We start from the raw sequence: 17,158 nt of genomic DNA, 5'->3' as shown, positions 1-17,158 counted from the left end.
ACTTACGCTGAAAGAGCCGGTGGGTGGTTATAATGCAATACCCTGCACGGTGAACAGCTTGCGAGTTTTGCAGCGGTGCGATTGCTGGGGCTTATCGCTGACTGAAAAGGGTAAATACAGTAAATACAGATGGCTGTGTTGGATCCCTTTGCTTTTGCCCAACATTCAGCGTTGGAATTGTGGCTTTACCGTCCCTCTTATTAAAGTTATCTCACTTTTTGTAGCTTCGTCAGGTTAGACACGACGCGCGCGGCGGTATCCATCTGGCGCATTCAGCGTTGGAATTGTGGCTTTACCGTCCCTCTTATTAAAGTTATCTAACTTTTCGTAGCTTCGTCAGGTTAGACACGACGCGCGCGGCGGTATCCATCTGGCGGCCGCTGGCGGAACTACCGCGCACGGCCCGCTTGCCGCACGGGCCTGGCGGCCGCCAGTGGAACTACTGCGCAGGTGGCAGCACCTGCCCGTGGAGAAGCGGCTGGCAATCGGCCGCCCCACTCCCCACCCCGCCCCCACCCAGCTGGCCGCCAGACCGTGGGAACGACTCGGCTCAGCACTGCCGCACGCGCATTCAGCGGCGGGTTGTCGATTTTTCGAGTGTCGGCTGCCGATCTCCCGAGAGCCGGCCACCTGTCAGCCGCCGCTCGGCTCTGTGTTAAGCATATGGGGTATCTCACTTTTCCGAGATCTACGTCAAACTACGTATTTAAAACTACGTATTCTACAGCCGAATCTTCCAACTGGGGGTACCTCACTCACAATCGCACGTGAATTCAGCCGCATTCCATCTCACGCGCAATGTTGAAGAGATATGTGTTTCCGCGGGTATCTCGCAGGCCCTAAGAGAAAAAGCTCGCTGCAAAAACTCAGCGCTTCAAAAAACCCGCAATCCTACTCAAATGAATAACTAAACAAGATATCTTGGCTCGCTCCGCGTCGCTTTGGCAATCAAAGTATGAGGGAGAAAATTTGGGATCGATTGGTGTTCGTCCCGTGTTAATCGGACGTCTAGAAGCTTAGATATTCACGAAAAACTTGTTGAACTTGCAAAAGTACTTGGTACTTGCTTGGTACTTGCCAAAGTACTCGGTACTTGCCAAAGTACTTGGTACTTGCTTGGTATTTGCATAAGTACTCGGTATTTGCCAAAGTACTTGGTACTTGCTTGGTATTTGCATAAGTACTTGGTACTTGCTTGGTACTTGTAAAAGTACTTGGTACTTGCTTGGTACTTGCGAAAGTACTTGGTACTTGCACTCGCCCCCCCCCCGTTCCCCCGACTCTACTCCCACACCTACCCCCTCGGGATAATTCCGGGTTCGTCGGGTAGGAAAACTTGCCACTCTACTCCCCCCCCCCCCCCCCACAGAGCCATTTGGTATCGATCGGTGTTTATCCCGTGTCAATCGGTCGTCAATAAGCCGAGATATGCACGGCGAATTATTTCAATCGGCGTCGATCAGAATCTTCAGAACGGAGGGACCCACACTCATTTCTGGCCGTATCTCACTTTTCCGAGATGTACGTCAAACTACGTATTTAAAACTACATATTCTAAGGCCGAATCTTCAAACTGGGGGTACCTCAGACCGTGGGAACGACTCGGCTCAGCACTGCCGCACGCGCATTCAGCGGCGGCTTGTCGATTTTTCGAGTGTCGGCTGCCGATCTCCCGAGAGCCGGCCACCTGTCAGCCGCCGCTCGGCTCTGTGTTAAGCATATGGGGACGGCGAATTTCTCCCGGAGGGAAGCACCTCGCTCACAAAAGCACGTGAATCAGCCGCATTCCTGTGTGGCGCGCAATGCTGAAGAGATATGTGTTTCCGCGGGTATCTCGCAGGCCCTAACAGGAAAAGCTCGCTGCAAAAACTGAGCGTTTCAAATAACGCCAAATCCTAGTCAAATGGATATTTAAACAAGATATCTTGGCTCGCTCCGCGTCGCTTTGGCAATCAAAGTATGAGGGAGAAAATTTGGGATCGATTGGTGTTCGTCCCGTGTTAATCGGACGTCTAGAAGCTTAGATATTCACGAAAAACTTGTTGAACTTGCCAAAGTACCTGCCAGCTTGCTGTATCACCTGCTACTTGGTAATGTACTGAAAACTTGCTAATGTACTGAAAACCTGCCAAAGGTATTTACTTGCGGGCCTAAATACCGCAAAGAGTTTAAATCAGACGTCTTAAGACGACCAAAGACTTTCAAAATTTCCATTGGTCTCAGTTCGTTTTAATTTGTTTTCAATGAATGTTTGCAGTTTGAGTTATGCTTAATTCCAATTCGTATTTTGTTTCACCTACCTATCATTTCCCACATACTTTTTGCGTCCTACCTATTAAGCGATTACACTTACGTCGAAAGAGCCGGTGGGTGCTTATAATGCAATACCCTGCACGGTGAACAGCTTGCGAGTTTTGCAGCGGTGCGATTGCTGGGGCTTATCGCTGACTGAAAAGGGTAAATACAGTAAATACAGATGGCTGTGTTGGATCCCTTTGCTTTTGCCCAACATTCAGCGTTGGAATTGTGGCTTTACCGTCCCTCTTATAAAAGTTATCTAACTTTTTGTAGCTTCGTCAGGTTAGACACGACGCGCGTGACCTCTGGCGGCCGCTGGCGGAACTACCGCGCACGGCCCGCACACGGGCCTGGCGGCCGCCAGTGGAACTACTGCGCAGGTGGCAGCACCTGCCCGTGGAGAAGCGGCTGGCAATCGGCCGCCCCACTCCCCACCCCGCCCCCACCCAGCTGGCCGCCAGACCGTGGGAACGACTCGGCTCAGCGCTGCCGGCCGCTGGACGGGGAAACCCCGCCCCGCCGCCCGCCGCCCGACACACTGCCGCCGGGCCGGCCGGTGGAATTTTCCAGCCGTCTCTCCGGAACGGCGGTAGCCCGCTCATCTTCGCACGCGCATTCAGCGGCGGCTTGTCGATTTTTCGAGTGTCGGCTGCCGATCTCCCGAGAGCCGGCCACCTGTCAGCCGCCGCTCGGCTCTGTGTTAAGCATATGGGGACGGCGAATTTCTCCCGGAGGGAAGCACCTCGCTCACAAAAGCACGTGAATCAGCCGCATTCCTGTGAGGCGCGCAATGTTGAAGAGATATGTGTGCACGCAGCTATCTCGCAAGCCCTAAGAGAAAAAGCTCGCTGCAAAAACTGAGCACTTCAAAAAACCCGAAATCCTACTCAAATGGATATTTAAACAAGATATCTTGGCTCGCTCCGCGTCGCTTTGGCAATCAAAGTATGAGGGAGAAAATTTGGGATCGATTGGTGTTCGTCCCGTGTTAATCGGACGTCTAGAAGCTTAGATATTCACGAAAAACTTGTTGAACTTGCAAAAGTACTTGGTACTTGCTTGGTACTTGCCAAAGTACTCGGTACTTGCCAAAGTACTTGGTACTTGCTTGGTATTTGCATAAGTACTCGGTATTTGCCAAAGTACTTGGTACTTGCTTGGTATTTGCATAAGTACTTGGTACTTGCTTGGTACTTGTAAAAGTACTTGGTACTTGCTTGGTACTTGCGAAAGTACTTGGTACTTGCACTCGCCCCCCCCCCGTTCCCCCGACTCTACTCCCACACCTACCCCCTCGGGATAATTCCGGGTTCGTCGGGTAGGAAAACTTGCCACTCTACTCCCCCCCCCCCCCCCCCACAGAGCCATTTGGTATCGATCGGTGTTTATCCCGTGTCAATCGGTCGTCAATAAGCCGAGATATGCACGGCGAATTATTTCAATCGGCGTCGATCAGAATCTTCAGAACGGAGGGACCCACACTCATTTCTGGCCGTATCTCACTTTTCCGAGATGTACGTCAAACTACGTATTTAAAACTACATATTCTAAGGCCGAATCTTCAAACTGGGGGTACCTCAGACCGTGGGAACGACTCGGCTCAGCACTGCCGCACGCGCATTCAGCGGCGGCTTGTCGATTTTTCGAGTGTCGGCTGCCGATCTCCCGAGAGCCGGCCACCTGTCAGCCGCCGCTCGGCTCTGTGTTAAGCATATGGGGACGGCGAATTTCTCCCGGAGGGAAGCACCTCGCTCACAAAAGCACGTGAATCAGCCGCATTCCTGTGTGGCGCGCAATGCTGAAGAGATATGTGTTTCCGCGGGTATCTCGCAGGCCCTAACAGGAAAAGCTCGCTGCAAAAACTGAGCGTTTCAAATAACGCCAAATCCTAGTCAAATGGATATTTAAACTAGTGACCTGATTTTCGAGACCATGCTTGGCCGGAATCGCGATTTGGCGTAGTCGGCTCACATTATCCGCGCATTTCCAGTCTTTTTGTGATTGTAACGTCCAAACATGTAAATGATGTTGGTCCCATGCAGTATTGTGGGTGTCAACTGTCAAGGTCACCTGAAGGTCAGGTCAGGTCATTGACCTTTGGTGACCTCGGCTCACTTTTGGAGTTTTACATGTTTCTAGCGTAGTTTTTTTTTCGGGCCGATGTCGAATTTAACATGCATTTGATCATTTACGAAGTAGTTTTAGTGCCTTCGTAACATGTTACGACACCGTCAGTGGTAGTTGACACTTAACACTCCCTATGGATAGCCGGCAGGACACCTACTGGTTGACCTGACCTGACCTGACCTGGCCTAAATGTACGAAGACACATGTGATCAAAACAAACATGACATTCGTGATCAGCAACAGCCAAAAAATAATAACCTCGCTTTACGAACTTCAAATAACCCCTTATTTTCCCGACTTCTGGGTAATTGACCTGGCCTGGAAGGTTAACCAATGACCTAGGACCTTAAAGTTGGTTATCATCGGCTTCCTCGCGTCTCGGGTAACACGCTCGTTTTTTTCCTCGAAGCTCTAGCTCCACCAGGGGCCAAACGACGATGGGATTCCAACGGACCCCCCCCCCCCCTATACGTTAAACGCTGGCAAAACACGAATACGGGCGAGGGCTAAAACACCAATTTCTTTATTTTGTTTGTTCCATTTCATTTTGTCACTCATTCTCGGTTGGCAACTGCCAAGCAGGAAAACTAATCAGTTTCACGAGATCAGAATTCCCGCGCTGTTAGCCATACAGAAACGACAGTTCTGTCATTTTCGAAACCACGAATAATTATAACATTTTTTTTTTAATCTGCATGTATGATGTATATACCGGGTGGCCCAAAAAAAACGTTCCGAACTTTGGAGGCCTATATCTCAAATTTGAGTACAAATAACGAGCCAAAATTTTCATCAAGTTTGCGTCACTTCTTTGCGCATTGGTATGCCAAATTATAACACTGTACAATCATTTTCAAGCCAGCAATCTTATGTTGAATTAAGTAAGACGTTTTTGCTTTTTTTGCCGTTGTTGAATGGTAGCAATGATTGGCTTAGACGTAGGTACCATGTTAGAAAAAAAAATAGAAAAATAGAACAGGTGAATGATACCAGCACGTGTGTTATTATTTTAAATATTTTATTCCCACTTATGTGCCAAATATTCAAATGCTAAGCCAAAATTGTGTTAATGGATGTCATTCGTTTCAATTCAAGTTCTGTTTCGAAGAGAAGGAGTGGCACGGTGCATGGGTTACTGCTGATCGCCCTCCCTTCAAGAAGATCAAATAGTAAATCGACCGAATAAGGAAAAAAGCTACAGGGAATGTGTCACCCTGAGGCCTGAACCATCAATGAGACTGGTTGCATGTAGCATTGTAGCAGTCATGGCTGCAGGCCGTGGTGCCGAGATGGAAGTGGCCCGTTCACTCACATTTTTAGTAAACATCTGAGCAAAAAAGTTATTTTTACATGGCATGCTAGAAACACGAACCGTTTAAAAAGTCATTGACCGAATAACATAAAAATCACACCATTTGCTGAAAATATATGCCGCATTGAGTATTGGAAGTTTCAATGTTGTATCTTTATCACTTTCTGAGAAATATTGATTTAAAATTGGGAACGTTTTTTCTGGGCCACCCGGTAGGTGTTCTATAGTGTTCCTTTGTAGCTTGTAGGGAGCCATCTTGAGACTTGACAGGGAGTTATGCTGTGCCTTTTGCATGTTAGGTATGTCCACAGAAAAAAAAAAAACTGGGGTCACTGATGTTAGTTGTCGGACCTTCGTCCCCGTCTTGAGTTGAGAATTGAGATGTTAGTTTCAAACGTTTCGGCCAGTTACTCTCCGGCCGTCGTCACTAGTCAGGTGTTCTTTGACCCTCAGAAGGACCTGGATGTTGGTGGCGTTGCGCCGTACGTGTCCAACCGTTCGAAAGCTCCTGTAGTCATCGGGATTCGAACTCGGGTTTCCCCGGTGATGGTCCACGGTTCTATCCACTCCACTATCGAGGCAGATTCGACTAAGGCCGGAGAAGTTACTTGCTGAAACGTTGTGAAACTAACATCTCAACTCAAGACGAGGCCGAAAGTCCGACAACTAACATCAGTGATACTAACAGGCCTCGTCTCAAGCATTCAGAAAAAAAAACTAAAGCTTTTGGGGGTTGATGGAATGATGTGGGGAGAGAAAAGGAGAAGAGTTGGTCTAATTGACTTTGTCTTACTTGCAGACCCATATTTCATGCTAATTTGCATGCATACCAGCCTGGAATCAGCTTTTATCATGCATATCAACTCACCACTTGATGGCATATCAACTCACCACCTGTCACTTTTCTTAAAATTATAAAAAAGCGTTGTTATAGGTGAAACCCAAAACTACCTGGGATCAACAGTAAATTGATGGTAGTTTCTTTCCCAGTGCATGCTGTTCCATGAATATCCACCGTCTTTGCTGTAGGGTGGGTACTTTTCCTTGGTTTCAAAATTAGAAGAAAAAAAGGACTTTGAAAAAAGTAATGTATTAAGAAGGCACTGCACCACACACATGCCTTTCTCAGCTATATCCATCACTTATTGGTTGCTTCACTTTACAGAAAAATAAAACTAAAAATTGGTTTACAAATGGATGAGCAGCACACATTTTAACATTTTTCGAGCAATTTATATCAACTCACCACCCCATATCAACTCACCCCGGTTTACGGTACCTGTGGCTGTGTTGGTATTTTTACGATGGATGCAATTACCCAAACCATTTATCAGGCCGTGGTGATATTCTCATAGCCATGCTTCGCACAACTCATAATAATTCATTTGACCGGGAAATTAATATATACCTATCCATCGATTGTTTGTTTCATTTACGGCGTAAATGAAGCAAACCACCTGGACCTAGGAAAATTTACTAGCGAAACCATGTTTTACTTACAGCAAGTAAACGTGGCATCACTCACACAGAAAAAAATTGATAACCGTATAGTTTCAATCTTGCAGACGTCAGTCAGGTCAGAATCGTGACAAGCCTATTGGAAAATATAATGAACTGTGTCCTGCTTCGAGAAAACGAGTCAAAACCAACCAATTCATTCTGAATTACGTCAGATTATCTGATCTGTGAGCACCCAGGTGGCATTTACTGACAGGGGCACCGGGAAGGATCATCTGAGGTGAGGTGAGGTCATCAACAGTTTTTAGCCAATAAATCACGACATGATGGGGCTAAATAGTTGTTAGTGTACCAAACCGTTCGCCTGGTCATGACGCGCCGATTGGTACCCAGCGTGACCTTCCTAGGTCAGATTTTGAAGTTGACCTATCTATGTAGGTCGTTATAAACCATGTTATTTGTTATGACCTCTGGCGACCTCAATATTGACCTGACCCAAAAAAGTGTTAACAAAAGTTGTAAGTCGTTCAACGGACTATCAAACGCCGTTGCCGTTTGTCGCTACGATTCGTGCTTTTCGAGTTCGGACGGGGGCCAAAAAGGCCCCCGCCCGATTCAGAGTCTTTCAGAGCCCGCCCGGAATACGGTTAAGCGCTTGAACGATATATGATAATACGAGTACACAAAGTGTTACTCTGACCGTCATCCAGTATCCACCCATTCCTCGCAGATCCTCCCCCTCCTGCTGCGGTCCGGCCGCCGCCGCCGCCGTCGCCGGCGCCCGAGTTTTTTTTTTTTTTTTTTTGCCAGTTACCATGCCACTCGGAGACTTGTGATATGCGTATGTTTCTTACCGCTGCAGCGGTAAGAATAAAGAAACATACCAGTGCGCTGGCCATATGAAAGCTGAACAAAAGTCTGCATTATGTTGTACCTATATGTAATTATGTAGGCATGAGACCCTCTGTAGAAAGGAGGCCCCTTTAGGGAGGAGGCCCTCTGTAGAAAGGAGGCCCCCGGGATTCCTCCGCCCCTCCCTTGGACAAATCCTAGCTACGTGCCTGCCATTGAAATAAGACATTTTTACTCGGCACTCAGCATCACACCGTGCGGATCTGGTATCTGATAACCAATAGTCGATAAGTAGCGGAAACCAATTGCCATATAGCCCATAACCCATATTCCATAAGGGATACAAGTGATATACCGCCGCCATGCCGCCTGAAGTTAGCTGAACGATGAAGCTAACAATAACAAATACCTACTGGTAGGTAACATATATTTGAATTAGGTAAGCAGTAAGCACGGAAATAGGGGGCGATATGATATGGCTCATGTCAAAGCTGATCAGACCTGAACCTACCTTGTCCTGTGTCCTGGCCTTATTTGACCTTGACCTTGACCTGGGTCCGGGCGACTGCCGACTGATAACTGATTCCATGTAAAATATGGGAAAGGTAAGCAGTAGAAATGCGCATTGCGCATCCGCAAGACGTTGAAAGACACCAAGTCTGAATACAAAGGCACATAGCGAACTAAAATAGCAATTTCTGATTCTGACCACGCTGCACTCATCGTCCGACAAAACTGTTTTTTTTTCGTTCTCAAGATTATTAAAAAAAAACTTGAAAAACTACCAGTCATCAGAAATAATCATTCGGGCCCAAATTCATTTCAGAGTTAGCTGGCTCGAAATAAAAAACAATTCAAAATTTAAGTAACGAAACACAATGTACAATGCTTTAAACTACACAAAACAAATAACAGAAACTGAATTATTATGCATGCGTGCAGAGATGACTGGATGACTGGAAGTTTGTGAACGCGGGCGACATCTATACAGAGCGTGCACAGAGACATCTGGACAGGCTCGATTATTCTCTCCAGTCAATAATGCATCGTGAGACGAGTGCTGAAGACGAGCGACAATGTGTGTACTGGTGTGTACTGTGTACGAGTGTAAAGTCTGATTTTTTTTTCGTATGATACTTCTTTTCCTTTTCTTCGCTACCATTAGCTAACAGTTTTAGCTGAACCAGCTACACCCATGAAATAACAATGCCATTTCACCGTATACTTTTGCGAGGAGAAATAATAATCCTGGCATTGGGAAGTGAATGCGCATATATGCGACAGCACTGCATGCACTCAGACACCTCTGGAGAATTATGTGAGTTCCGTATAGCGGGTCGTTAGCGGCCAGTGACCCGCTTTGCCTGCACCGTGAGAACACCTCGAAGGGTCACGGAATGTATCTGGAAGTCGTGAGGAACCGGTCCGGCCGGAGGGTACGGTACGACCCGCGATTCGTGATCGGTGTTTCGAGAGAGGTACGGTACAAGCAACAACAGTGATTGATGACAAGCCAAGGCACAACCGTGAACCTTACCGTGATTCGAATGCAACACAGTAGTAATGCAGCTGCATTGTTATTCTTGAGCAGGCTCGATGTCGGGTACGCTTTATCAGTTATTATCTATCCTTATTTCAACCTAGGCCTTACATGCGAATTGCAAATGCACTGACGATAAAGAAATTGTTTGGTTTACCTAACTATCCGGCTCCATAAATGCTGTCAGGCCTCAGAGACATCTAGCTAACTGAACGTGTCTAGCTAACTGGGTCGGGGAAGGGCAACAACCATAGGATCCCTGCCATGTGCCAGAAACACATCACCCTTGACTATGAGGGTTAGTCGCCTAGCTCCGAGTGATTAAGCTGTGTGTAATAGAAACAATAAACACTGGCAATGATGAAGTGCTCGCTTCTCTCGCCAGTGAGCGGACGTTAACGGTTACAGTGAACTCAAATCAACGCCAGCTGAACGGAAGGCTAGTCTGCTGGGAAGACTGCCGACCGGTCAGTTCAGCAGACTAGCGACTGCCGACTCCGCGCGGTAGGTAATGCCTATGAACAGGTGCAGTGGCTCGTTTTATTCTGCCCCTTTCCCATCACTCTTCTTTCGCCCGATTTAAGCAGACGATCCACATTAAGCGACCCGACCTAAACCCGCCTGAACCCGACCTAAACCCGGCCTGAACCCGACCTGACTCCGACCTGAACCCTTTCCAATTCCGACCCCGACCCGATCCCGACCTGACTACGAATTAAACCCGACCTGACCTGACTCCGACCTGAACCCGACCTGACTCCGACCTGAACCTTTCCGACCCCGACCCGACCCCGACCTGACTCCGACCTGATTCCTTCTTGCCGACGTGGCGCACAGTTATCAGCACCCAGCTCGGCCCGCTCGCCCTCAGCGCTGACATCAGCAGTCAGCACGGTTCCCGGTATTGTCAGCAGAGCGCTGGCGGTCAGCGGGGGGTTGTTTCCGCCTCAGATGGACACGGTCTGTACCCAGCGCCGGTCAGCGGTTCCGCACGGCACCGATCCGGTCTCAGCGCTATGGTCCATCGACTGAAGAATCGCCCGGACTCCGGGCAGGTCCTTATATGGTGAGCGACACGGTCCGCTTTCTAGCGGCCGTCGATGCGCGCAGGATCCGGCAGATTCCTCGCCATGAATGAGGTCCGCCGTGCGGCCGACAAAAGCCTTATATGGTGATCGAAGCTGTGGATTTATTACCAACTGAGGGTGAAACCGTGGCGGATAAATAAACATCGTTTAGTCGTATCAACAAATCCCGGCACACGTCATTGACCGTTCCCGTGTACACAGCATGGTCTGAGAAGACATGAAGAAGACTGCTCACATGAATCACGGCCGCTGGTTTCTGCTTGGGTTCAGTCTAGCCATGTTTGTCTTCTGATGATCTACCGCCATTGGCTGACGCTAAGACGGCTGACGTCATTTTTTTCTGGACGAATGGAACAGGCCGACGGGATTTGAAGGGAAGCTGTAACCGCTAACCTAGTTTCTTCTCTGTCTGTCTCATCGACCATCGTGGGTCGAAAAAAGCTTCTCACGGATTTTCCACTGCTGCTTGCCTTTTCTTTGCATATCAACCAGCTTTTAACCAAGCCGTAGCGGTGGTGTTGGTGCTTGGCAGCACGAATGTTTATAGCTTGCCCGCTCGTGGGACGCCTAATTGGTGATGCAAATCACCGACTAGTCGGCCCACACGGGGCGCGGGGTCACAGCTGACAGTGATTCCACACCTCTGTAATTGCTGCCGGAAGCAGCCGCCACTGACCGGGCTGCCAATGGGCGGGGCGGGTCAGACAGTCGCTTCCGTGAGTCCGTGGACCCGCCCCGAATCCCGTGCAGACCGGACGTTACATTGCACGGGTGGAATGCGGGAGAGAGAGAGAGAGAGAGAGAGAGAGAGAGAGAGAGAGAGAGAGAGAGGGGGGGTACGGGAGGGAGAGGGGTATGGGAGAGAGGGGTACGGGAGGCAGAGGGGACGGATGATGGTGGTGTGCGGTGGAAGGGAAGGGAAGGGGTGAGGTGGAGAGGACAGAGAACAGGGGCAGGCTACAGCGGAGCAGGGTGGGGCGGTGGGCGTTGGCGTCACGGGAGGCAGCGTGAGTCACGGGACGAATGGGATCACGGAAATCACGAGTCAATAGTCAGCACGGAAATTTAAATAGGTAGATAAAAGATACTAGCATAATCATTTGCAAAACTTTTTCAAATAAAATAAAGACGTTTTGTTTTAGATAAGAATCGTTTTCTTTTGAACCTCTAGGTATGTGTACTAGACGTACACGTATATGTAGGAATGTTTGAACATTCCTATCCAGCCGGCCATAATTGATCTTCAGTGCTCCGATAACACCACTCATCCAAATACGCATCAGCTGTAGCTCTATAAGTGAATACGGCGCTAGTACGGTACGATTGTAACTGGCCTGTCAGTAACCCGTTCCCAACGTAGTTCAGCTGGCTGACTAGTGAACACCGTAACTCAGCTGGCTGCCAAACGTCTGCCGATCGATCGTCAGCTACAACTGAGGCTCGACACAGGTGAGCTGTCGACGTTTTTACAGAGCGACAGCAGGTGGGCAAATGGTGCGCCGAGTCGAATCACGATCCCGACCGACTCCCGACCGCTTTCGACCGCTTCCGACCGTTTACAACCTCTCACGATTGTTTCCAAGTCAGTGTCGACCGATTCTCCATTGCTCCAGGGGAATTCTCGACCGCTTTTGATCGCTTCCTGACCGCTCACGACCGCCCTCAGCGCCGACCGATTCCCTATTCCCGACCGGCAGGCAAGCGTCCGGCAGACATGCAACCGCCATCAGGAAACCATCCTGCGAAATAGCCCCGCTTGTCGACGATCTATGGGTCGACGACGTACCGTTTGCGGGTCGTTTGAGGGCCCGGGTCGCTGCGGGTCACTGCGGGGTCGTCTCGGTCAGCAGGGTCAAACCCAGGTCATGCAGAGTTTGGTCACACGTCCGGTGGGTAAAGTAAACGTTCATTTGTCAGCCGTCTGCGGTCAGGTTGGGAGCGTTTCGCCATTCTAGTCGACCTAGATCGCGTCGCCCCGGGTGGTGATTCTGCTGGAGAGCCGGGCACACGACAGCTCAAGGCTCCCTCCGATCGCACAGCGGAGAGGCATAACAATTGGCTACAGACCTGCCCGGGGATGAGGGGACGATACGACAATAGGGGGTGCCGATTGGTGTGTGAGCTGCATGTTATTTGCCGTCCAATGCCCAGTCAAAGTTTTTGACTTTTATTAGATAAGACATATTTAAATTGTAGATCAAAACGTTTACCCAAATTTTATTGGAGCACAAGGTAACCGTAAATACCTAAATCAAACCTGGCATGTCACTGAACATGCCAATTTTTGGACCTAAAAAAAGTGCGAATTCTAATAAAGAGCGTTTTTGTTTGGCAACTTCGCGCCAATCCGGTATCGTGTCAAACCGCATGGAGTAATCAGTTATAACTGATTTTTGAAAGTAAACAGTACACTGTTTACCTTTACCTAAATTATTTCCATCAAAAGGGGAGTTTTGGTCTGGGGGAGCCAACATAAGGAAATTCACAAGCGAGTCACACCGGCAAATATAGGTTAACATCATCATTTGACAGCACTCAAAAACACTAAAAACAACACACTAAACATCAATTCGTAAAGGAAGCCCCAGAACGCATCATCAAACAGCCACACCCTCCTTCACTTCGCCACCGCTTACCTGTCAATATCTCAGACCACCTCCTGTCTTCTTCCGGCGTCTCGCCCCTGTCCAGGGGCGCGGGAACTACTTTCCGACTGGGGGGGCACACCATAATAGAGATCAACCTAGGGTACCCCCAAATCTAGTTTTCTCACCGGTTTTAGGCCACTTATTTTTCACCCCTCGGCTTTTTCAACAAAAAATAAAACATTTGCAAAAAAGTGTGGTATTCCGTCTCAAAGCTGTGGGGGCACCGCCCCCACGGCCCCAGAGTTGGGGGGGCAAGCTGCCCCCACTGCCCCCCCGGCTCCCGCGCCTATGCCCCTGTCCTGTCGCGTGCCACTCCCCCTCACAATCACTCTCGTCACCCGCCCCCGATCACAGCTCGCCCTCGACTCGCCCTGGCGCGCGCTCGCCGGTGACTCGACGGGCGGCGTCTGCCGGCGAGCACCGGCGCGGCGCCGGGCGGCCGGCGCGCAGGGTCACTGCGCAGGGTCAGCGCGCAGGGTCGACGGGTCTCGGTCAGTCGGCGTACTTTCTCTGGACGATGACCATATATGGCTGTGGCTGGCGCGCGCCGGCCGCCGCCGCGCCGGTCGCCGGCCTTATTTAGGGAGTCGCTTGTGATGCGGCACCGCCGTACGATTGTATCACCCCACGCTGGACGGTGACTGGTGAATGGTGATGTGACCGGAGCGGCACAGTGGTCCTGCCGCGGCTGACCAACCAGCACGCGCTAGTCCTCACCAGTCAACAGGCCGATCGCTCCATGGTATTCTCGACCATTCCGCTGGAATTCTGACCGCTCGACCATCCGCGTGTCGTGGAAAGTAGGGATTCCGGATGCCCACGCCTCACGCTGACGAGTACGGAGATGACATGGCACTTTGGGAGGGGTGGCAGGTTGAAGTAGCGAGGATGGTTGAATGGGCGTGGGTGGAACTTGGAAGACCGGCTTAATTTACGGCACGAGTACTATGGAACGTCTGATACTATGGAGTCCGTCTGATTGATGTCATGTCACCATTTTGATGTGCCTTTTATTCATTGTGTTGGGGCGTTAAATAACGAGGTAAATCGGTTAGCTTGTCGGTGCGATCCAAAAACTCCTAAATCCATCCTCCGAGATCTCAAACACGTCTTGGCAGTGACGGCGGAAGGTATTCTAGGATAGGGGTGCAAACGATATTGAAGCGCCCCTTCCCGCTATATGGGCGCCCCTTACCATATACACGGTTGTAGTAACACAAACCGTGAAGAGACGTTTGACAATGTGTTGTATATACCTGTTAACACGTTCAGAATTACAGTTTTTATGTAACGAGAAATAGTTAGGTACATTCCTTAGCGTAAATGTAACCTTCATAATGTTCCTGCTGTGGACTGTACATATTTTCAATGACTGAGCAGACCTGCGCCGGCAAAGGACCTGTTGTCGCTGACCGGCACACCGCTCAGCCTGGTCTAGCGCGGCGGCACAGCTCCCCAGACGCCTCTCGGGCACACCGCGCGCTGGGGCAGGAATGGGGGCCGCTGCGCGCGCCAGAGCTGGGACGTTTGTCCAGCTACAAACCTATGCCATCCTAGACTTGTTGAGCAGTTCGAGAGCCCAGTTCCATTCATGGGGAATTCCGGGAAGACGACAGGACTGAAAGCCGAGCGTGTAACGAGCCCTCGTCACGGCCCGATCCGATCACCGACTTCACCTGACCTGTGGCGTGACTTTTGCCACTAACTACCGATGGATGTGACTATAACTATATAATGACTATATAATGACTATATGTGACTATATATAAGCGTGTGCCGGAGTCGGTCGAATTTGAGGAAAACTGGACTCTTCTCGCTCAATAATATTTGATTTCACTCGTGTCTTTCCCAGAGATGGGCGTTTAATTCGACATATTTATTTCACTTTGCCTGGTATTACGGAATCTTACCTCGAATAATATTCAAGGTGCAAGTGGCAATTGGCACACTAGGGCACCCTAGGGCAGCAGCATCGCACAGGTATCGATGAGCTGTTATGTAACGCATAATTACGCATATACATACGTATAACGCTAGACGAGTGAAAACTAAAATGCGCCGTTTATATCTGTTAGGGCGAAAAGGGAGAGGAAAGCGCAGTATTGTATCGATCACCTCATGGTCGCATCAACGTCCACTACTTAACCTTTAAACATCATTCGTAGACCTAAACGTGCTGCCACATTCGTGCAGTCCTGGTCAAGAATATTGTCAATAAGCCCCTTCTTAGCCGCTAAGCTCTAAGCCCTTCTCACCATCCCCATGTGTCACATGGAGACACTGGGGCGTCTGAGACGCCCCAGTGGAATGAATGCCGCCCCACAATGCCGATGGCCGTCCCTGCACTGGAAAATCAGTTTCGCCCCTATACAGGCGCCCATAGAAGTTTGCAGAGTCCTATTCCTGGTCATAATCATCTCCCCAGTCAACAACAAAAAAAAAAAAAAAACGCAAAATACGCCCTAGCACTAGGGGTGTAACCGCCCATACGGACAGTGCAATTTTACAGGCCCCAATCTCGGACCTCCCTTAACATTCATATGTTGTAAACGGCAAACCGCCCCCGATAAATGTTACACAAACTACTTAATTTCCTCTCGCATATCGGCCATCAGGCGCCCTTTTTTGTCGCATGGAGCCTGCAACGCTATAAACCCTCATATGTTCGTGTTGGCGTTCGGAGGCTATCGCCTTCAAAGACGTCTCCATAAATGTTTCTTTTTCGTCCCACACACAGGCGCCCCTCTTTCGCATGCAGGCGCCCCTCTTCCGCATGGCGCGCTTCTCGAGTGGCTGCGCCCTCCTAGCCTTTATCGCCTGGCAAGATTATATTCCACAGGGTCGGCAGCATCTGCCTTTGTTTCAGATAAGGATGCCCTCCACTCTTCAGCATATCAAAAGATACTTTTCCCACGTCATTGCCACCCTCTTCGTGTCACAAGTGCCTTTATCAGTTGCGGTGTCGCACTGCTCAGCTTTATGGCTGCCGCACCTCTTAACTTAACTTCCTGCCTCCTCTACAGATTTTCGAGGCGCCCCTTTCCATAGCTTTAGGGTGCAGCTGCCCCCCTTGCCCCCTTGCTTCCGCCGCCACTGCGTCTTGGCAATTTTGTATGGGGCAAAATTCATTTATTTCCTCTAACCGTGAAGCACGAACTATCACACTCATTAAATAATAAAACGTCTCAAAGTTTTGGGCCTGGGGCTTATGAGGAAAAATTGAAAAGGTAGGTAATTATTTTCGTTTGATAAATTTCCTTTCCCCGATCATAATTCCTCATTGATTTCTGCCTTGCATTAAAATCGAACGAATAGGTACACCTATAATAAATATTCCCTGTTCAATAAATACCTAAACATGACATTGCATCACTCCTGTCACAAAAAAAGCTTGGTAGACACTAGCCTATAGAAGGCCACGCCCCAGAACCAAACCTCCGGCCTGTCGACCCTTCCTGATGTCATCAGTGGCGTCGCCGGTGACTCAGTGTCCTCTCTCCATCACTTGATCTGCCGCAGCCGCAGCCGTCGTCGTATGTTTGTCCTTCTCCTCGGAACGATAAATCAGCCCCCGTTGTGGTCAGACAGGGGAGGGGAGGTCTGATGCTCGCTCGGTTTCCGAATTCGAAACCATGTCTGACCACGAGCCTACGTCAGCACTCAGCAGACGCACATATAAGGTCAGTCTGCCGGCGGAGCTGCGTGGCAGTGCGTCTGCCCGAGGGGGTGAGTCACAGCTCCAGAAGATCCAATGCTGATCCAGACTGACGTGGAGAGGGGGTTCGTATGCTCCGACGCAGACGCTGAATGATAACAGCGATAAATCAGAAACAGC

At 49.6% G+C, this 17,158-nt stretch overlaps 1 protein-coding gene across 1 annotated transcript in view; it reads right to left on the bottom strand.

The window, feature by feature from the left end:
• LOC122389239 (filamin-A-like) overlaps window positions 1–13,341 on the bottom strand; it is a 119,739-nt gene extending 106,398 nt beyond the window's left edge. The window contains exon 1 of the mRNA XM_043381077.1: window positions 13,312–13,341. The gene's annotated coding sequence lies outside the window, so the exon portion shown is untranslated. The remainder of the gene's footprint in view (window positions 1–13,311) is intronic.
• Between the last annotated feature and the right edge of the window lie 3,817 nt (window positions 13,342–17,158).

Source organism: Amphibalanus amphitrite, unplaced genomic scaffold (assembly GCF_019059575.1).
Source record: "Amphibalanus amphitrite isolate SeventyFive unplaced genomic scaffold, NRLGWU_Aamphi_draft 000350F_arrow, whole genome shotgun sequence".
Lineage (NCBI taxonomy): Eukaryota > Metazoa > Arthropoda > Thecostraca > Balanomorpha > Balanidae > Amphibalanus > Amphibalanus amphitrite.
The sequence above is the reverse complement of the archived record's forward strand: the minus strand, read 5'-3'. Positions and strand labels throughout refer to the sequence as shown.